At 35.0% G+C, this 22,792-nt stretch overlaps 1 long non-coding RNA gene across 1 annotated transcript in view; it reads left to right on the top strand.

The window, feature by feature from the left end:
* Positions 1 to 15,222: 15,222 nt before the first annotated feature.
* Positions 15,223 to 22,792, top strand: part of LOC117998899 — a 54,339-nt gene continuing 46,769 nt past the window's right edge. Inside the window, exon 1 of the long non-coding RNA XR_004676126.1 lies at positions 15,223 to 15,833. This is a non-coding gene — a long non-coding RNA (uncharacterized LOC117998899). The remainder of the gene's footprint in view (positions 15,834 to 22,792) is intronic.

The raw sequence follows: 22,792 nt of genomic DNA, 5'->3' as shown, positions 1-22,792 counted from the left end.
ATGCATTCAGCACACTACACTGACCTAACATATACTTTTATAGCCTTGTGTGTAAAACAAGATTGGTAAGAGAGTTAAAAGAAATTTGGTTATATATGCTTCATGTTTTAAGTGAATTATGGGGAAACTCAGAGGTTCCCCCAGAGTTGGGCTAAAACTTAGATCTAGATTTTCTGCCTTCCATTCGGTGATGTTTCTACCTTATCACATTTAATGCTTATACTAGGAGTGTTTATACTGGGGCAGGTATAGATGAAACAAGATAGACTGTGTGTTGGTTCTGGGTTATAAGTTCATGGAGTGCGTTATGTTATTCTTAAATTTTATCTTTGAAAATTTCTATATAAAATTTTTAAAGTAGAAAGTTCATTTGTCCTTTAGTTTGTTATTATAATTTATAATATATTACATATATTGTATTGTATATGTAATTTATAATAACCAAGTATTATATAACTTTTGAGGAAAATAAGTACAGACTACAAAATATTTGCCAGTTTAAAACATCCACCCATAATCATTCTAGCAAGCAGAAATTAGAATCCATTTTAGGAAAATAAGCATGCTATAGAATCACCATTTTTCCTCTTTGTTTTTGTTTTTATGCTGACTGGATTTAAGTTGTGTTGATAAAGTGTTATTTTTAACAAGTCCAAAGTGTGAGCATTTGTGATGTCCGATGTACCATATTGGTTCATTTTATACTCAACCTAGTAAAACATTCATCCAACAGCTGGGACCCTATATTACCATCTTGTCCAGTTATCTGGGCAAGAGTAGAAAGAACACGTATTGATTGAGAAGATGTAGTGATTGAAAACTAAATTCTGGGATATGTCTTGTGATTTCTACAGATTTGGTACAACCTCTTAGAAAAACCTACAAGAATTTATTGCAAGTCAGATGTTCTAAGATACATAAAGATACTACATCTCTAAAGGAAGATTGGACTGTTAGTTTCACTAACTGCACTCTGTCCACAAGATATGTTAACACATTTTAGAAAGTTGCTAGAGCAAGGATAAAAACAAAACAAAAGAAAAGAATCTTCCTTTGTACATTTTAACTAACTAGAAAATTCAGTAAACAGAACTGATCATTCTCTATGAATTAGGGTTATTCAATGAGTTTTAGGATAGTAATACGGTAGAATAAAATGTATGACTCAAAAAAATGCAGTACTGATAAAATTCCTGAGTGTTGATAATAGTCACAGAGTTTTCCTCATATCTTATCTGATGTTTATGGCACAGAATAAAGGAATGGAACATTTTTGCCAACAACTCTGAAGACAGTGGATTGCTAAACTGTCTTTTTTCCCAGAATCAGGACTATTCTTGTGATTTAAAACACCGCAATTCATATTATTTTAATTACTCATTTTTAAGAGCATGGTGTGTCACAAAACCTGTGGCTATAATTTTGAAGATTTATTTTTTTCCAGAGTTTACTAAATGAGACAAAATATTATAGTAAAGCCACAGAACGTTACTGACTTGGACTTTCCAGACTTCAGAACCACAAACTGCCAGCCCTTTGTATGTCATCTGCAATGATCCAAAGTTTGCTCACCCAGTACACATCCCCACGTTCCCAGTTTGAGCAAACACAGACATTTGATGAGGAGCCAAACCCAGAACAGCATGCCTGGGCCTTTTTTGAACATGGAATTGCCTCAAATTAAAACAAATTTATTCAAGAACCCCAGACCAGATAACAGTTCTTTCACTCTTTGAGCTCTGTAATATAGAGAACTATTGTATTCATCCATCCATCCATCCATCCATCCATTCATTTGTTTGTTCGTTCATTCATTCATTCACTTATCAAGTACTTATTGGCAGAAATCAAGGCTCCTATCCCCATGGGATCTATAGTCCGGTGGGTGTGACAGACAGTAAGTATGGGAACAAATAAATAGACAAGATGATTTCAATAGCATTGGATGAAAATTTAATCCCAGTTCCCTTCTGAATAGTTGTGTAAAGTTGATAATGTTTCTTAACCTTTTTGATATATTAATTTCTAAGATGTTAATGAAACAACAGTTTTCCTGGACTTTCTGTGAAGATTAAATTAGATTATGCAGCAAAGTGCTTAGAAAATAGTATCTGCCTCATTTGCATAGAATGTACGCTCGGATGTCTGCAGTACTATTTGTAATGTGGAAAAAATGGAAACAATCCAAATTTCCTCAGAGGGAAATGGATTGGTTAATAATAAATATTATATGTATATGGTATAATGCTGCCCAGCTATTAAAAGGCACATACTAGGTTTAAAAAGATAATAGACCTTAAAATATAATTTGAGTAAAAAAATGGGGCAGAATATATATGGTATGATGCTATTAACAATATACCATTCGTGAACATATATGCATGTGCGTGGCAATGCATATCAAGAATAGAGAAAATGCATATCGAATTCATGCTGATGAATGTTCCCTGAGGGAAGGAAAGGGCAATTTAAATAGGCATTTGATAGGAGAATTCAAAGACTCATGCACCTTTATCTAGTATGTATTATTTATTTCATCTTAAAAATAAAGCACATGATGAACTGAATTAAAAATACTAAGAGGGAAAGTGCTAGGGGAGATAATATCCATTGTATGGATAACTGAGATACTATATGAAAAAATGGTCCATTTGAAAGGAAAGTTCTTTGTATATTGGCGACCGTCCTTTTACATGGCAGTCACTTTGACAGTACATTTTCCCTCACTTAGCAAGGTTTTGTGGAAGGAATGTGCTATTGGTCTTCGGGTAGCTCCTGTGTTTGAGGTAAAACATATTTACTTAGGATAATCAAGTAGATTTTCTTCTCTCTCTTCCTCTCTCTTTCTTCTTCTTCTTCTTTTTTTTTACTTAATACTTAATGTTTTGTTTACACATTGTTTTCAGCCAGGGACTTCATCACATCTGGGATACAGCACAAGATTCCTGACTGCTGTTCTTGAGCTTAAATCAAAAAGTCAGGGTGTTCTAGTGCATTGTCATGGAATAGCTGACACATGATTTCTCCCTGCCCTACATATTACCAAGACTTGATTGACTTTTACAGATTCCAAGTGGCCATTCTTCGTGGGCTTTTTATATTACTAAATATACACATTTGTCTAATGCTGCCAGCTTAAATTCTTTCCAGCTCTGATGGTTTTTAACTTTCACTGAGCACTTATAATCCATGCACGTAGTCACTAAATGAGGTGGTTTAGTTTCCATTTTCCATCTCACATGAGTAGCTACTCAAGCAGATGTGGACTGAGATGGTTGTCCCCCAAACCAAGGCTATTTGGCAAAGATACGTCTTTCCTTACACAAGCAGGGGAAAGGGTTCTGGTGGCTAACATCTTCATTCACTGTACTTACTGCATGAAAACCAGAACATGCTTAAAATAGGAGTAGCTGCCATGGTAGCTGTTCAAAAGTTAAATGGAATGAAAAAAGCATTGTTAGTTTTATTGCAATAACTTTTCCTGGATGGATTCTGATCAGGAAACAATGGGACATATTTTTCTGTTTTTTTCTTTTGGGACACATTGCTCGTGAGATTTTTGGTACATCTCAGAAGACTTCAGGACAAATGAGAATATACCTAGAGTACACTCATTTAATGAAGTAAATCTATAAGAATGCAACTAAGGGGGGTGAAAACTCTAATCTTCTTTGTTATTTTCCAATGTCCAGATGTTGACTTCAAATCTCTGACTCTGTGCAATTCTCTACCAAAGACTAAGGTTCATGTTTAAAAAGTATTAGGTTGACTTGCTTACATGGTTTTTCACCTCTGTCTCACCAAGTCATACTATCCATGCTTCAACCAAGTTCTTAAGCTTATAACAATGTTGACAAAGCTGGCAGAGACTTCTGGGATGCCTACAATATGTTATCCATTGAAACAGGTGAATTAGTTATTAAAAAACATGAAGGACTCTCTCAAACTCCTAGAACTTGATCATAAAATCCTTCTATGGAATGCTCATTCCTATCCATCTGACCCCATATTTGTTAACTTGTAATGTGGCTTCTCTGATCATAACAAACCACTTTTTCCCATTCTTCCCTTTAATTTTCTTGATACTTCTTACCTTTGGGCTATTAACCTCAGGGATTCCCTCTTCATAGTTTTTCAGTAATCCTGATTGAAGAGAATGTTCCAACCTCACTTCCTTGCAGGAAATGTCCCTGATTTTTTCTCACTTCTCTAATTAGTTCTGTTTTACACTTCCTTAGCACTTAATATGTACAGGTTTCACCCTAGCATCTGGCATTTTTTCATCTTATCTTTAATACTTGCTCTGTAGCATAATGAAAGCATGTTTGATTTCACCCCTGAAACCCTCACCATTGCCATCACCATCACCATCAACCCAAGACCAATGCCATGTCTTTTTCTTTGTGTCTGGCCTTTCAAATCTCAATTAAACACTGACAATGTGTCAGGAGAGAAGATAACATTGGTTATAACCACCAAGAACTCAAAATCTTAAGGAGTAGTCGAGGAAACAATATTTATTTTTAAATGATGAAAAAAATTTAAATAATTTCTAACAAAGATAGAAGATATACACAATGTTTCCAAGCAAATCCCCTCAAAACTAAAATTTTGAAGGACCTGGGATAAGGAGAAATTACCTCTAGATGGGGATGAAGACATACTATATGAAGAAAGTACAATTTGACATTAAATAAATTTTAATTTATTCATTTAACATATTCACCAAGCACTGTGATAAACACTGGGCTAAATAGAATTTTACTAGGTGAAGAAAAGGGGATGAAAAATCTGTGAGCAGATGAATAGTTACAAGAATGCTTGAACAATAGTAATGGGGTCAATCTAGTGTTCATTCATCCATCAATATATTCAACAGATAGTTGTACTATTTCTGTGTACTTGGTATTATGTTCAGTTCTGGGAATTCAGGAGTGACACAGAACAATACCATCCTCTTCCAAGAATGCAAAACATAGTAAGACAGACAAGAAAACGATTGTCAGAAAAAAAGGTAATTGGTGTAACAGAGGTATATAAGCCAGAATTCAGCTCTCAGAACTAAGAGATACTAAAAAGTAAGACACAGCTCCTACTCTTAGTGAGAAATAGACAAGTATTATAATTGATGTAATAAATTTTGAGACTAAGAATGGACATAAGGTGCTTTGTGCTTTGGGAGATTTGCAAATATACTGGAAAAACTATAAGTGGAAGAGAGTGTGACTGGAGCCTGCATAAAAATAAAATGTGGGGTCCACGTCAGCTAAGCTTTGTATGATATACTAGGGGATCTGATAGGTTATACCCAGTGGGAGTCTTTGAAGAATTTTAAATTGGTCAGAGACATGATCAGAATGGCCAAATTCAATAGTCAGTTTATTCCTTAAAGCATTAAAAATATGCTTTAGGATGGGACAGTTAGGAGTCCGGAATTCAAAAGGTTAGCTTCAAATGAGGCTAAAATATAATGGCGGGTACCATAAGCATCAAAATAAGTAAGGGAGTCAATAAAAACTTGCTGAGTAAATGATTCAATAATTCTTTCCTGGTTTCTTGCCTGAGAGAGAAAAGCATGAAACTTTGGTTAAAGATTGCAATTTTGTGTCTTGGTCCAAATTCCACTGGGGAGGAGCATTGACTACACAGGAGGCAGGAAAGGCTCTGGGCCACACCACATGGGCCTCTGCTGTCTGCAGATCTGTGTCCATCTGGTCAAAGGGGAAATTGGTTGGCCTGAGGCAAATATAAATGGGCCAGAGGAGCATTTAGTCAGAGTTAAGTAACAATTCTCTTTTGGGAAATTTACCTGTTATTATAACTAAAAAGTAAAGTTCTGTATTCAATGGCTCATGGCTTCATAGCAGGAAGTTCTGGTCCCCATTCCAGAAAGTTCTGCATTACTTTTCCAGTACCTCAATTATCAAAAATGTTCAGAGGTAACAGAGAGTTGGGAACTCTGTCTTCTGACAGTCCCTCTTCCTATGACTTGCTCTGAAAACACTGGCATCTCAAACTCAGTGGCTCCCTTCTTCATCTGAAAACTTACCTCTGTGTCCCTTTTAGTTTTAGATTTTTTATAAATCTCTTACAATAAGGTCATAACCATTTCATCTGAGAAATTTAGTAATCCCAAATGCTTTTTACATCTATTTTGAATTATTATTTTATCACCCTTGACTTTACTCAATTTAATCGGTCTTCTTATTATTAGACTCCTAACATTTGATATTGATTATCTTCCTGTTGTTTCTTTTGCCTTGCTTTGTTATTTAATACTGACTGCCCTTCACCACAGACAAACTCTTCTAATAACTGTTAATATCCTTTGTGTTGGACCTCAAATCATTCCTTTTTTTGTCCTTTAAACCTTAGTGAAATTTTATCCTGTTTAGTAGGTGGTCCTTAATTTTTGTATGAACAAACAGAACTACCTATCAAAACATTCCATCTGAATTCATTCAACTAGAATGAGTTAGTCAGTTACACTAAATGTATATTAATCATATAATCCAAGTTGCATGCACACACACACATACACACACACACACTCCTGACATATTAGCACTCACTGGTCTTGTTTACTTGTTTCAGTATTAAGTGTCTGAGGATAAAGATCACACCCCATCTAACTCTATTAAAATAACATAGCACTAATATAGATCCACATTTCTTGTAGGTATGAATTAAATACGGAGCAATGAGGATGCCATACCTTGTTACAAGATTCGTGTCCCATTATCAGAGTTATTGAACTAGCTAAGGTTTTATCAAATTTCTTGTCTAAACATGAAGAGATGAGATTACTTTTTAGATGGAAAATATAGACCATAAAAAATAAATATAAATATACAAAAAAATCATTCTCACACAACTTACACCATTTTTAAAAATAAGAATAATGTAATTTTAAGGGAATATTTGAAGAAAACACAATGAATGAGATGAAAAAAACATACAATTTAGCATTTAAAAACAAATAGCACTAGAGGTATATGAAATTTCAATTCTAACATTCATCTGAAGAATCATCATTTTATTTTGCTGTTGTTCTGGTCAAACGTGTTTAGGGTTGATATATATGTATCTTCAGGATAGGGAATATTAAAATTTTGTGTCAAAAATAGACATTTTCACTAGCAATGGGTCAGTGGAACTCTTGACATGTTAGCAAGTACCCCCAACTACAGATTTATCCATTTTTTGGTCTTTTTTTTTTTTTTTTTTTTGTGGAATATGAGGCTGCCACTGGCTCTGGGATAAGTATACATTATTGGGGTTTGGTTTATCCAAAACCGCATATGGTAAACTATGCTAAGTAGAGGTTTAAACCTGAAAATGATGTTGAAATGCTACTTTGGTTGTAGACATGTGGGAGTAAACAGAAGAATTTGCCTCTCCACTGCCAATGTCTTCCACATCAAAAGGATTGGGTCAGAGATGTCACTAGTATGTTTCCTTTTTTATTTTGCACCTCAGAAGCCCTTTCCCTATCCATTTATCCCTTCCTTCCCCTCCATGCATAAGAAGGGTCAAAAAGCCCCAAACAGTCAGCCATTTTAGATTGAATAACTGCAAGGTTTTGTTTTTGGTTTTGTTTTCGTTTCTTTTTTTGTAGGTCAAAGGAGACGTATGGTCTCTGGAAAGACACTCTGCTTAGGTCTGACTTACTAATGAGGATCATGGTAGAGTCATAGGTTAACTGGCTGACATAGCAATTTATATTTTTGTGTTCTATAGTCTCTTCATTTGAAGTAGGAAGGCAGACACTTGATACTCCTTTACCCTAGAAAAGTCTGTGTAGTGCATTCTGCCTCAAATTTTCCTTTCTTTCTTTTTTAGAAAATTTAAGCTACTTAAAAATAAGACTGGGGGATTGAAGAAAAGAGGGAGAAATAGCTAAAGGGGAGACAATTTTGCCTCATTCCACAGTATAGGTTTTAGCTCTATTACTAATTATAAACTTGGCAGTTGGTTGATTTCTCCCAGGGTAGCCTAGTATACCATCTCATTTTCCAGTCTTGTCATAACTGTGTAAAAGAGTCCATGACCAATGAATGCATATTTGTAAATTAGAAATTATATATATCTACATATATATGTGTGTATATATATATATACACTTTAAATCATAGTAGTAATACCATTTTCTATATATTGAAAATCTTTAAAAATGCCTAGTATAATGGAGTAACAACCTAGGTACAGTGTGAAATTCATAGATAAAAATTTTTCATAGATACTCAGTTTCAAAATATCTGGGAAATGCAGGATCTGCAATGAATGAATGGATGAATGAATGAATCCACATATATACATGCATATAGAAATTGGGCAATTTTAAAATGTCTCAACATCTTCCAGCTTATTTTTTTATGTATTGCCTAGTTTTCACATAATTTTATATTATAGTAAGGCAAAGATGTTTGAAATTACCACAACTTACTTCAGGGCAAAGTAGATACTGCTTAATGACCAAGGAAAGAGATATATTTTAAGATCTAAAAAAATATATATACTGTTTTGTCATCATTTCCCTTGGAGGAAAAGAAACCATGTTAATTTCCATATGAATAAAATATCTTCTAGCCTGTCATTTCCACGTATTATTTTTTCTAACACTGGAGTCTTTAATTGGATAGATGAAAATATATCAGCTTGAAGAAATCTAAAATATTAGTCTCTTGTTAGCTTAGGCATAGAGCTAGGCAAAATACTTTTCACTTTTGGCAAAAACAACGGGAAAAAGCATTAGTCTCTCCGGGACGATTTTTGATACTTCCTACTCTAGGGAAGTCCAGAAACACAAAGTGAGATCAGAATTTTTCACTAATTTCTGGCCCTCTGTTTCTCCACATTCTGGCAATAAAATGTGGAAAATATATTTGTTCAAGGGCAACATGAACTTTTTCTGAACCTCTTAAGACAGCCACTCTTAGTCATAGAAAAATAGAACTTTCTGGTCCTTCCTTAACTTCAGTTAGTGAAGCAATGAATGAATCGTGCAGTGGCTTCTCCCATTCGCCACCCAGTTGGCATTCATTTTCCTTTCTTTACGTATTACCTTATAAGTAATATTAGGCCAAGCTCTGGATTTATAGAACATTTGATTGAAGACATGAAATCAGTTTTGTTGCCAGAGTGAAATGGCCAGTATTCTTAAAAATGTCCCTTTACTCCTCCCAAGCTACTTAAGCCAAAAGTACTATTGAAATAGAATGATGATTGAGTAGGGCAAATTCTCTTTTAAAAGGCAAAGTCTATTATCATGCTTAATTTTATTATCCTCCAGAGTTATTTGGTCGTTTGAGAGTAGTCACGTGAAGAAGTTAGTTTAGAGATTGTTTATCTTATTTTATGAATGGAAAAAAAGACCATAAATGAAGACAAGAGGCAATATTTGTTTGAATAAGTTTGCTAGAGTCCCAAGAGTTTTTCAAAGATTAAATGCTTCTTCTAATACAATTATTCTCAAAGACTAATTTGGTTAATAAAAAGAGGAATCTGCACAATTTCTGATTGTAAAAGATTTTACCTACCTATAAACTAAACAGTAGGATCTCTTTAGGAAGAGGGACATATGCTGATGAGAAGTGAAGAAAAGAGCAAAAGAAGAGGAATTACCTTCCCATCCATCTGTCCCCAAACCCTCTTCTTTATTGCCTGAAGAAGTGTTGAGCAGCTTCCAGGAATTATCTCTTGCTGTGTCATTACTCAGCTGAGGATATTATTATGGGTTACAAAAAAGAGACTTTCGTATAAGAACTTTTATTTCCGGGGCGCCTGGGTGGATCAGTTGGTTAAGCATCTGCCTTTGGCTCAGGTCATGATCTCCAGGTCCTGGGATCCAGTCCTGTGTTGAGCACCCTGCTCTGTGGGGAGTCTGCTTCTCCCTTACTCTCTACCCTTTCCCCACCCCTTCTTGTGCTCTCTCTCTCTCAAATAAATAAATAAAATCTTAAAAAAAAAAGAAATTTTATTTCCTTCCAACTCTTTTGTAGAAAGCTTCAATTATATTGCTTTAAGAAAACAAGGAACTAATAGCATTACTGTTAATATATTTATTTATTTATTTAAATGTTGAATTTAGGGCTCAACATTATAAAACACAAAGGTGAGCTGCATGATTTGGGCATGCACTGATTTAGACCACATGCTCTACCAGCTGAAAGGAAAATGCATTGCTGACTGTTTCCATTGTGTGGTGGCCTCAGAAGCATCAGGTTCCCACTCCAATTTCCTTATATACTTTCCAATGCTTAGAAGTATCAAGAACAATTGCTTTAGAAATTCTTTGAAAAGCTATTTAGGTTGCTTTCCAATCTTCAAGAAATTTCTAAATTCATCTGTTCTTCACATGGACGCACATAACCTGAATTACAATCTATCAGAGAAAATTCCTCTACTTCCTGGAATAGAACATTACAAGGTAGAGATTTTCTGTATGCAGATTCATTCTACATGGATGCCCTAGTGCAGGAGCCAGGAAACATTTTCTGTAAAAATATGGTAAGTTTTGTTGTCCTTACAGTCTGTTTCAACTAGTTGACCACTTGCATTTCATACAGTTTTCACACGCCATGAACTACAGGCTTTTGGGGCTTCTTAAGCCTTTAAATGGTTAAATATATAAAAACAGTTCTTAGCTCATGGGCCATACAAAACAGGCTAAACGTGGATTTGCCCTTGAGTTGTAGTTTGCCAACCTCTGACCTGGTGCATTGGTTAGAAACCTGAAAGCTGAAATTAGCCATTCTTGACTAGAACTCAAATCCCGCCATTTCTTGTGCAACCTTACACAAAATACAAACCCCTCAGTGTCTCCTGTTTTCTAGGCACAACAATGTCTATTTAATAATGTAAGGATTAAATAAACTTGAACTCTTATAGTGTACTCATTTAAGTAGCTTCATTTGAGGCTATAACTTTTTCAGGTAGAGAAGTAAACCTCCGTCACCTTGCTTCATCTTCTGTATAAACAAACAATAGCCAACTACTATTTTTGGCAAGTATCTTTTTGCAAAACCTGAAGCCTCTTTGGGTCATTCCCTTTCCTCCCTCAAATGATGCTGACTCCTCCAGCTTTAACTTAGAGATAGTTGTTGTTGTTTTGTTTTTTTTTTCCCAACTCTTTAATCATGTTCTGAAAGTCTTTTAAACTCTCCCAAATATTTCATAATCCTCTGAAATTGGGATGCCAAGAGTGGACTGAATTTTATGACCAAGTGTGCAGCCATGATCTTTGCAAAACCACACGAAGCACTCCCAGAATTGCTGGTTGGTATTTTCTGAAAATATCAGTATTAGATCTAATGCTTATTCTTTCAGCAAGAGTAAGGTGTCTTACAGATTGTTAAGTATTCACTTTGCTCTTTATATTGTAGTCATATTTGCTGTTTTTACTTGAATTCAAATTCCTATTGATGCTTTAAAGGATATCTTGTTTGATTTAATATTTTTCAACTCATTACCTCGGCAGTGCTCTTTTAAGAATTGCCTTTTTAGGGCGCCTGGGTGGCTCAGTCGGTTAAGCGACTGCCTTCGGCTCGGGTCATGGTCCCGGGGTCCTGGGATCGAGTCCCTCATCGGGCTCCCTGCTCTGTGGGGAGCCTGCTTCTCCCTCTCCCACTCCCCCTGCTTGTGTTCCCTCTCTCTCTGTGTCTCTCTCTGTCACATAAATAAATAAAAAATCTTTAAAAAAAAAAAAAGAATTGCCTTTCTACCTTTATTTTCTCTTTTTTTTAATACAGATATATTTATAAATCCTCAATCACTGCCAGGACACTGCTGGGTGCACTTCTATAACAATACCTACCTTCCTCTACCCTTCCCCATTCATAACACCTGACAAACACTAATCTTCTCTCTGTCTGTATACTTTTTTAAAAGATTTTATTTATTTATTTATTTGTTTGTTTGTTTATTTATTTGAGAGCGAGAGGGAGAGAGTTGGGGGGAGGGGAGGGGAGGAGGGAGAGGGACAAGCAGACTCTGTGCTGAGTGGGGAGCCCAACTGAGGGCTCCAATCCCATGACCCTGAGATCATGACCTAAGTCAAAATCAAGAGTCAGACTCTTAACTGACTGAGCCACCCAGGCACCCCCTTTGTCTGTATACTTGTGTCAGTTCAATAGAGTTATATAAATAGAATCATACAATATATAGCTTTTTGGCACTGGCTGTTTTTACTGAGCATAATTCCTTGAAGATTTATCTGAGTTTTGTGTATCAGTAGTACAGCTTGCTCCTTCTTGACTGAGTCGTGTTCTATAGTATGGATGTACCACTGTTTATCCATTCATTGGTTGAAGAACATCTGAATTGCTTCCAGTTTGGGGCTATTATGAATAAAACTATTGTGAACATTCCTATAGTGTGTGTGTGTGCGTGCGCGTGCGTGTGCTTGCGCACACACACAAACATTGCTTCTCATTTCTCTAGAATATATACCGAAGAATTCAATTGCTGAGTCATAAAATAACTACATGTTTAGTTTTATAAGAAACTGCTAAACTGTTTTCCAGAGTAACTGTGCCATTTCACATTTTCACAGTGTCTGAGTGACCCCCTTTCTTCCCACCCTCACTAGCATTTGGTTCTACTATTATTTTTAAATTTTGGCCATTCTGATGGTTGTGTAGTAATATATCATTATAATTTAAATTTGAATTTCTTAAATAGCTAATGATGTTGAATATCTTTTCATATGCTTATTTGCTATCTGTAGATCCTCATCATTAAAATTTCTATTCGTGTATTTTGCTCACTTTCCTTTCTAATGTTGAGTTTTGAAAGTTCATTGTAAGTCCTGGATAGTAGACCTTTTTCAGATACATGGCTTGCAAATAAATGTTTCCTCCAAGTCTGTAGATTGTCTTTTCATCATTTAAGCAGGGTCTTTCATAGGGCAAAAGTTTTTAATTTGATGAAGTCCAAGTTATCAATATGTTATGTTTTATATTTAAGTCTGCAATCCATTTTGAGTTCATTTTTTGGTATAATATGTGAGGCTTAGGCCAAGGTTATCGTATGCCATAGATCTACTACAGTTCCTCCAGCACCGTTTGTCAAAGAGGAAATCTTTCTTCCCTTGAGTTCCCTTTAAAACTTGGTAAAAATCAGTTGGCCATATCTGTGTGGGTCTATTTCTGAATTTTCTTTACATTTCCATTTATCTGTATTTGTATCTCTATAACACTTTTTTTTTGTTTACTATAGCTAAATAGTAAGCCTTAGGTAGAGTAATTTTATTGTATTATTTGTCAAGATCATTTCAGCTATTTTGGGGTCTGTGTGTTTTTATATAAATTTTAGAATAAGCTTGACCAAAAACTTTGAGAATTGCACTAAATGCAAAGATGGATTTGAAGATAAATGACATTTTCAGTCTTTCAGTTCATGAATGCAGTGTATTTCTCTGTTCATTCTGTGAGGGGGTTGCTGAATTCCTCAACTATAATTGTGATTTTGTCATTTTTTTAAAGATTGTTCAGATATAGCTTTAATCACTTCATAATTCTTAGACCATTGATGGAATATGATTTCTTTGAGGTATAATTGACATATAACATTGTGTAAGCATAAGGTGTACAATGTGTTGTTCGATGCATTTATATATCATAACATTTTTTCATGTTCAGTTAACCAATCATAGAGTTAACTAACACCTTTATCACATCACATAATTATCATTTCCTTTTGTGGCAAGAACATTTAAGATCTAGTCTCTTGGCAACTTTGAAGTATATAATATAGTATCTTTGATTATAATGACTATGCTGTGCATTGGATCGCCAGAAGAATGTGATCTTGAAAGTTCTTCTTTCACCATTGCAAATATTTTCCTCAAAGAGTAGAGCGACAAAGTAACAGGAATTTGATCTATTTCATGGGAGATAAAAACTCGTGACAAAACACACAAATTTGGAGTTGAAAAAAGTAGCAAATTTCCAAAGGGGGCAAAATATTTGGCAGTCTCCAGGAGTCCAAGTGGATGCTGAAGAATTAAGTTCTATGCTGTTCTGGTCCCCTGTAATACACACATAGTATGTGAAGATTGCACCGCATTTATTCCATAACAGACTACAATTGACTTGACTTTTCGTGCTATTAAATACTGACTTACGTAGCAGTCCCCATGGTAGGACATAAAGGGAAGCAATTGTTAACAAAGTTGTGACTAGAACCCAGTTTATCTAACATTTACACTCCATTTAATAGACTCACTGGCCATACATACATATGTAAGTCTACCCTTACCATCTCATGACAGAGACTTTTGTTAAATTTAAAATGAGAAGTCTCTTTTCTTAGTTTGGGCCTTTCTATTCCATAGCCACCAAAGACCTATAACTAAGGGCAAACTGAGGAACATTCTTTCTGGTAGTGTTACTATCTAATGAATCACAGCTGATTTTCTTGGCTGAGTAGTCTCAGAAGAAAGTTTTATAATGTGTCCAGAGTTTAATAATTGCTGAATCAGTATATCTTTATAGAACAGGAAAATAAGAAAACTCTGCAGGAAGCATGTTGAACAAGGTTTTAATTAAAAGCAGCTCTACAGCTGGCAGCAGCAGACCCTGTCCCAACTCTGTTTTTACAAAATTATCCAAAATATTTTATAGTAATCTCTACCGCCAATTATTATAAAGGCAGATGCATTCTCCTAACTGATATGGGTAAGAGTCATTTTCGGCACATATAATTAGTAGGGTAACAAATGTACTTATATGTTATAGTCAGCCAACAATGGGTGTGTGTGCAATAAAAAGTCCACCCCTATCTCCCTAGTGTATGACCTCAACTTTGGAGAAGATAATAGAAATGGCTTATGGAAGAGATTAGTTCCTGATGTTTATGCACTTACATTCCGCAGAATGTGCTGTTTGTTCCAAAACAGAAATGAGCTTGCTCTTGTAGTCAGTGTCTTATTTACATGTACACATGTGTCATGTTTCTAAAATATGTCCTCAAATATAAGCTCTACTCGTAGCTTCCAACGTCCATCTCTGTGTTGTCTTACGACATTTTCCTTCTTTCCCTCCCTTACTCCTATTTATGGCGAGTGGCAGTCTGACATTATAAAGAAAAGGCTAATCAAAAAAGCCTGCAGCTTTTTCAATTTTCAAAAAGAGAGCACTATGTTTGAGGTTTTATAAGCCATGCTAAATGTCTTCAGTTCTCTGGTGACTTTGATAAATTACTTTAAAGGAGTTTTGTTATAAAGAAACAAATCCCCAGGATATATAGTTCTCTCATTGCCTCATCTCCTTATTTCTCACATGATTGCCCTGGGACTCTCTGGGAACATCTGGGAGAGCTCTGATTACAAAATCCAAACTGTTTTTAGCACAGAGCAGTTTGTAATTCTGATTTCCTTTCATGCTGAATCTTGTGTTCTCATCCCTTCTTCACTCCTTTCAGATAGAAGCCATGTTCCAAGATCTCTTTTAAATAGGCTGAGTAAACTTGAGTTCCATGGACTTAGTTTTTCTCATCACTTAAGGGAGATCTGATATAACAGTTTTCATTACATCTCAATTGATATCATATAGGGTGAGGCAATTTAATATAAAGAGAGATGAGGGATATACTATAGGGATCTTGGTTTGCAAAGCCAATTTCTTAATTTCAGTGGTGGAGCAACAGATATAGTTCCTGTAGGAATTGGTTCACACACTTATTAGGACCTTGTACTCCAAATGTCAGCTTGGAATTCACTGAAGTTCGAGACTGCATGACGCTTTATTCCTGTGTGTATGCCTAATGCAGAGACGGGCATACAACACTCAATCATTGTTTCTTGAAATGAATTTATAGGCATTGATAAATAGGTAAGTAGATAAATTGGTAAATAATTATATTTTAGATTGTGCATCCTATTCTCATTTTTAAGATACTTGGTATTTTTTTTTTTGTTAGTGGTGATGATGGCACACTTCTGTGAATGTACTAAAAAAAACCCCACCGAATTGTATACCTTAAGATGGTGAATTTTATGGTATGTGAACTGTATCTCAATATAATTTTTCAAAATGATCTTTATTTTTGTAAATACAATCTTTGTTTTTTAAGCCAATTTGAGGTAGATATTCTGTTTCTGGTAAACAAAAGCCTCCTCTCTGATACTTGGTGGGGCTGCCCTATCCTGATATCTGTTTCATTTCACTGCCAGAAAGGCAGTCTGGTGATGGTGATGAGGCCTGGCTGGCGATGCTTGGGCCTCTGGGACCAAGGATAGCCTGGAGAGCTGTGTGAAAGACCAGAGGTGCCCCCTCAACTTCTGAGAAAGACAGAGTCCCACGCTCTTGCCAAAATGTCCTGGGTCTTGCTGCCTCAGGGCTGCTCCTTCTGTGGCTTTGGAGGACCAGAGACTGCAGAGAGATCCCATCAGATTGGCTCATGAACTGCCATCTCCCCTTTGTAGTTCATTGGCCAGCCCATATTTTCAGATGCCCACATGGTAAAAGCAATGACCTCTCCTGGTTAGTAAAATTTAAAGAATCAAAAGCTAATGAGATAGGTATAATTTTTGAGAATCTGTTTTTGTCTGCTATATGGGATATTAAGGTAAAATGACAAGTTGTTGGCTTAAGATGGTGCAGCCCTGTACAGAATCATAGCTATGGCTTATTTAGCTTTGCTGTATGTGCCTAGGATTTTATAACCATTATTTAATAATCTCAAAACAAGCTATGAGTTATGGCATTATTATTCCATCATGTAAAAAAGGAATTAAAAAATGGGAAATTTAAATAACTTCTCCAAAACTCCATGGTTGAGATTTGAATTCAGATATTGACTCCAAAACCTGGATCCTTAGCCATTATTGTTGGAACTAGCACTGAACTGAGAGAGGAAATTTTATACCACACCTTGATAATAGCTCTGTGTCACCTTGGGCAAATGATTTAAAATTCTTTGACATCTTTCCCATTTTGAAAATAAAAGTGGAACCAGTTAACATATAAAGTCCTTTTCGGTTTTAAGTGTCTTGATTCAGTAATCATAGATAGCTTTAGTTAATTTCAGTCACTGTTGTTTCTTTTCTACCAAATGCACAGTTGTGACAAAGGCAATGAAACCCCAGCCATACATGAGCACTCTTACCCATGAATACATAGGAAATAGGTGACTTATGAATTAAGTCACTTTTGACTATATGGGAAATACAAGAAAATAAAATAGATTTAAGGCAGGAAGAATACACCCAATTAAAGGCTCTGATTTTACAAGTAAGGAAAGTTTTGGCCTGAAGAATTTATGACTTGCCCAAGTTACATAATTATTTTGTTGTCAGAGATTGGACTACATCCAAAATCTTAGTGTATTTTTCTTTCTACTACCATGTGATATTGATTCCTTTCGTGAAGAACTTAAGGTTCAGAAGAAAGACTAGAAGCATAAAGAGTAGTACACATAATTGTGAGAAAAAAAAAAAAAAACCTGAGAAATCTGTGTCCAAAACAAATCATTTATGTGTGCATTCACTCAAAAAATATTCATTGACAACCTCTGTCTCATTGCTTACATAAGGCATCATTCCTGACAACAAAGAGCTTCTTGTTTAGTGGAGGAAGCAGATAAGTAAATAGGCTGTCACAAAAAAATCATAATAAATCCTATGATGAAAGGAAGCACAAGATACTCCAAGATGGAATATCTTATCCAGATTGTGTCGGTTAAAACACTGATCTCCAATTTTTTTCTTATTTACCTTCTAAAAAGACATATACAGATTTAAACCATGTACTCTCTTGCCTATTTTAAGTTATCTTTTCATCAGTAATGTATATGGTTCCAAGAAACTTCAATTTCTAGCATATTATAAATATTGATTTTTTAAAAATAAAATTATGTCTCTCATTTAAATATATCTAATAAAATTTAAATTGCAAGACAGTACGTCACCCGCTATCATTCACTAAAGTATACATGAGCAAGCTCTTCTTTGGAGGGCAGAATTTTTTAATCATTCCTTTTAATCCTTGAATTCATATGTATATTTTAATTCCTCTATTGGAGTTTTTCAAAGGTAATAGACTAACACATGAAAATATTTTCTTGATTTTCTTAATATTATTTCCTCAAGAAAAATATTTACATAGATTACATAAAACTAAATTATAATTTTAATGCATAATTTTATATATAATACATAATCAATTATAGATTATGTAATTAAATTTAATGAAATAAAATGATTTATATTAATAATGCAAATGTATTAAATAAATTTAATTTATATATAATTTTTCAATTTCCTGCATTTTATGGCTCTAACTGGTAAAATATTTTGTCTAGAGTTAGTATTGTAGTGTTTATCACTACTAACTAATAAAAACAAAAATATATGACTAATTTAATGACATGGATCAGAATTATTTTCAATTATTTCATGTATTTGTCCATGAATATTAATTATTGCTTGAATAAAGCAGCTTACAACATTAATTTTATTACTTTTTTTAAAATCATTTTTATGGAGGCTAACACTTATAAAACCTTTTTAAATAAAACTGTATGTGTGAATGGAAGAAATTTTTTAGAGCAGAAGTACCAATTTAAAAAATTTCTTTCCATTTATATGCCAAAAATCACATAATAACCTATCATCAAATATGCTTAGTAAACCAAAAGCTCAAATAGGCATTCCTTTAATTTTATTGAAAGCAAAGAATTGAAAACCATCTGACATTAAATGGATTTGTTATCAAGAGTTACTCACTTTCTTAGTTGCTGAAAGATACTGCCATAAAGCTTAATTAAATTTGGTCAAAGCATTTTTAATTTTGCTTGTTACCCTTTCATTTAGAGGCACATTTATGAAGCCACAATTAGGTAAAGCTGGGGATAAAATTTCATAAAATTGGGAATTTTACATTGTAGTATTTTTTCCTTCTGTAATTTTAATGTTGATTGGGTCAAAATATCTTAAAAAGATATGAGAAGTGTACGGAAAAATAAATCGTCCATAATTATATTAGTAATTTCTCTTTATGGTTAAAAACAATGATTGCAATTATGTCTTTGACATAATTTATATACTTTATATCAACTGAGGGAGGAGGAACTTAATTTTAATTAAATTAAACTGATTCTTAAGGCACAAGACATATTTATACATGGATAACCTTTTGTCCTAATCCTCCATGTGGATATTAACATCAAAGAAAAAAAAGAGAAAGAGAGATTGGGCTCCAAGTAATTGTGCAGCTTGCAAAACGTATATTAATAATTATTACCAATTGTATTATTAATTATTGACATATTTGTAGAATCCACAATTTTCTATAAATAATTAGTAGGAATAAATAATGAACACATGTATATAGGACTGCAAGGAATTTGGGAAATATGGAGAATTGCCTCTATTTGAAAAATGGATATATTAAGTATATGTTTAACTTTAAAAGAAATCACCAAATTTTTTTTTCAAGGGATTGTACCATTTTGCATTCCCAGTGAAGGTATATGAGAGTGCCAGTTCTTCCAGATCTTTGCCAATTCTTGTTATCACTAGCTTAAAAAAAAATTATTTATGTATTTGAGAGAGAGCGCGCAGAATAGAGAGCATGAGCACGGGGAGGGGCAGAGGAGAGGGAAAGGCAAATTCCCTGCTGAGCAAGGAGCCCGACACTTAAGACTGAGCCACCTAGAAGCCCCTATCACTAGCTTTCTAAATTAGCCTCTCCAATAGGTGTGCAGTGTTTTATATCATTGTGTTTTAATTTGCAGTTCCCTGACAACTTATGATGTGGAGGATACTTCCATGGTTTATTTGCCATTCATATGTCTCATTTGGTTAAAGAGCTGTTCAATTCTTTTGCCTTAAAAAAAAAAAAATCAGGTTGTTTGTCTTGAGTCATAAGAGTTCTTCATATATATATATATATATATATATATATATATATATATATATTTTAAAGATTTTATTTTTTATTTGACAGAGAGAGAGATAGCGAGAGAGGGAACACAAGCAGGGGGAGTGGGAGAGGGAGAAAAAGGCTCTCCGCGGAGCAGGGAGCCCGATGCGGGCCTCCATCCCAGGACCCTGGGATCATGACCTGAGCCGAAGGCAGACGCTTAACGACTGAGCCACCCAGGCGCCCCTCTTCATATATTTTGGACAGAAGTTTGTTTTTGTTTTTGTTTTAATCAGAAGAATGTTTCGCTAACATTTTCTCCCAGTTAGTGGTATGTCTTTTCATTTTCTTAAGAGTATCTTTTGAAGAGTAAAAGATTTTTAATTTTTAAGAAGTCAAATTTTTCAGTTTTTTAGTAGTTTACTCCTAGATGTTTAGCCAAGAATTATGAGAATATATGCCCTAGCAATGACTTGTACTTAAATGTTTATAGCATTTTATTCATACTAGCTCCAAGTTGGAAACAACCCAGATACCTATCAACTAGTAAATGGATAAATGAAATGTTTTATATCCATACAATGGAATACTACCTAGCAATAAAAATAAATGAACTACTGATACACATAATAACATCAATGAATCTCAAATGTATTATGCTAAATGAAAATGCCCAACAGGAAAGACTATATGCCATATGCTTTCATTTATATGCAATCTTACAAAAGACAAAACTATTCAGCAGAAAGCAGATCACAGTTCCTAAAGGCTGGAGAGAGGGGGAAAGGGCTTTTTATGCCTACTGAGCAAGGACTCAGGTGAAGGTACAAGTAATTCATCTTGGCTAAAGGACAGAGGGCATTGGCTTGGGATGAGGGTGGACCATGAGCTCTGATGGAATTGATCACTTAAGCATATGTTGTATGGACTGAGGGGAGAAGGCCACCTGACAGCTACGATGTTATAAAATCCAACTGTGAGGGAAGAAATGTCATAACTAGCATTAAGAGAGTAACAATGAAGTAACAACATATGGTTAGGAAAGTAATTGGTTATTTCCTTTTTTAACTAGAAGGGATCTCTAATAATAAATTCAAAATAACAAGTTGAAATTCATGATCTCAGAAGACCATGAGTGTAAGGGAAAGAAAAAAAAAATACATATCCAATCACAGTTTAAGTATCAGGATTCACTCTTTAATGTTGCATCAGAAATATACTCTGAATATTCCAGCATTGTAATGAGTTGGAATAATCAGTAACTTCAAAAGAAACATTAATTTCCTAAGCCAGGTCTAAAATCCTTTTATTAATAATTCAAAATAGATAGAAATTATATTCATGTCTTCTGGATCCTGATACTCATTTAAACAGGTTACCTCAAAAGATGAAAGAAATTTAATTAATACTGAGTTTAGGGATCTAAATATATTATTTTAAGAGGTTGAAGATTTTTAAGTCAGAGGCAGTTGTTAGTGGATATATTCTTCGTTCATGCTTTGGCCAAAACTACATGAAGGGTTTTGTTTGAGGGGAAATTAAAAGAGGATTTTGCTCAAGAATTTAATTTCCTAAATCTGACTTTTTTTTTTCTTTTTTCCCCCCACAGCAAGTCAGCACAAAATTTCAGAATTAGATTCATCTGGCATTATTCTTCTACAGAAAGACTCGAAGCTAAAGGATTTGTTGTGTAGCTGAAAGCGTATTTGTTTATTGATCTTTAAATTCATGCCTTTGGGATGGTACCTTGATAGGCTATCCAATATTTCCAGTGAGATTAAGAAGTCAGGGGAAATCATAAGGTTGGAATCAGTATCTCCAATGTTCCTTAAATTCATGGATTATTTTCAACTCTTCTGAAAAATCAGAAAACTTGGTACAATTTCCAGTTGCTCTAAGGTTAGACTGACATTAGTCATCCCTTCCAATGTTTTATCAGGCCATCTGCTTTCACGTGGTGTATGTAGCATGTGATCCAACTCCTGCCGTGTGCATCCCATGGTCACTCCAGCACCTACTTCACTGTGAAGTGGGCCCCTCGGTCAAACGGTATTCTGTGTGAGACTCCCTGTTTGTAGATCTTGCACTATATAAGCCCCTGAATAGTCACACCTGGAATATGTATGGATTGTTGTGAAAACAAACACTAGCCCTTCTAGAATGAAGGGGGTAGATGACTTGCCACAAACGCCCAGTTAGTCCTCTTGAGCAATAGTGCCATACCAAGATCTCAGTATTGGTCTCTGTGACTGGCAGGGTAGACATTCTGGACATTCTGAATTGCCTGTAATCTTAGTAAATGGGAGCCCATGGAGCCGATGCCCATTTCCATCTCTGCCACCATGGCTACCCTGGTCCTGTGTCCATTGTGTCAGTTCTGGGATAACTAAGTACAAAGACTAGCTGAAGTATTTTGTCTACTTGGTTGTGCAGTGCCTCCTCCACAGTGGATGTTTTCTGGTGGATGTTAATACACAATGGCAAGTTTTCACACTTCATGCCCATTTCCTTATGTTCATTCACATGCTTCTGCTCCAAACATCCTTGTTTCTGATCTTCTAGTTCTTTCCCTTCCAGTATGGTTATAATGCATCCCTTGTTCATTTTTGGTTTTTACCTTCCATAAACCAAACTTAAGCTTTTGTTCTTTTTTATCTGGATGTACAAGACCTTCCTGTGGCCATAGGTGAAATGATAACTGAAGGAAGGTCACTGGAGCAACTCTGGTGGGTGCTTTGGGGATCTGGGCCACATGGGTTTCTCAGGTCCTCGAAAACTGCTCAGACTCAATTCCATTTTCTTCTTAGGATGGACTGTCTTGGGCCCTTTGATACTGGTAGGTTTGATATTGCTTGGTAGGTCTGACAGAACCCAGCTTATACTAAGCAGTTTCAGAGACATGGTCACTGGGTGCCCTGTGGTAAATT

Source organism: Mirounga leonina, unplaced genomic scaffold (genome assembly GCF_011800145.1).
Source record: "Mirounga leonina isolate KUSES-001 unplaced genomic scaffold, KU_Mleo_1.0 Mir_418, whole genome shotgun sequence".
Classification (NCBI taxonomy): Eukaryota; Metazoa; Chordata; class Mammalia; order Carnivora; family Phocidae; genus Mirounga; species Mirounga leonina.
This window is presented reverse-complemented; position numbering and strand designations above follow the sequence as displayed.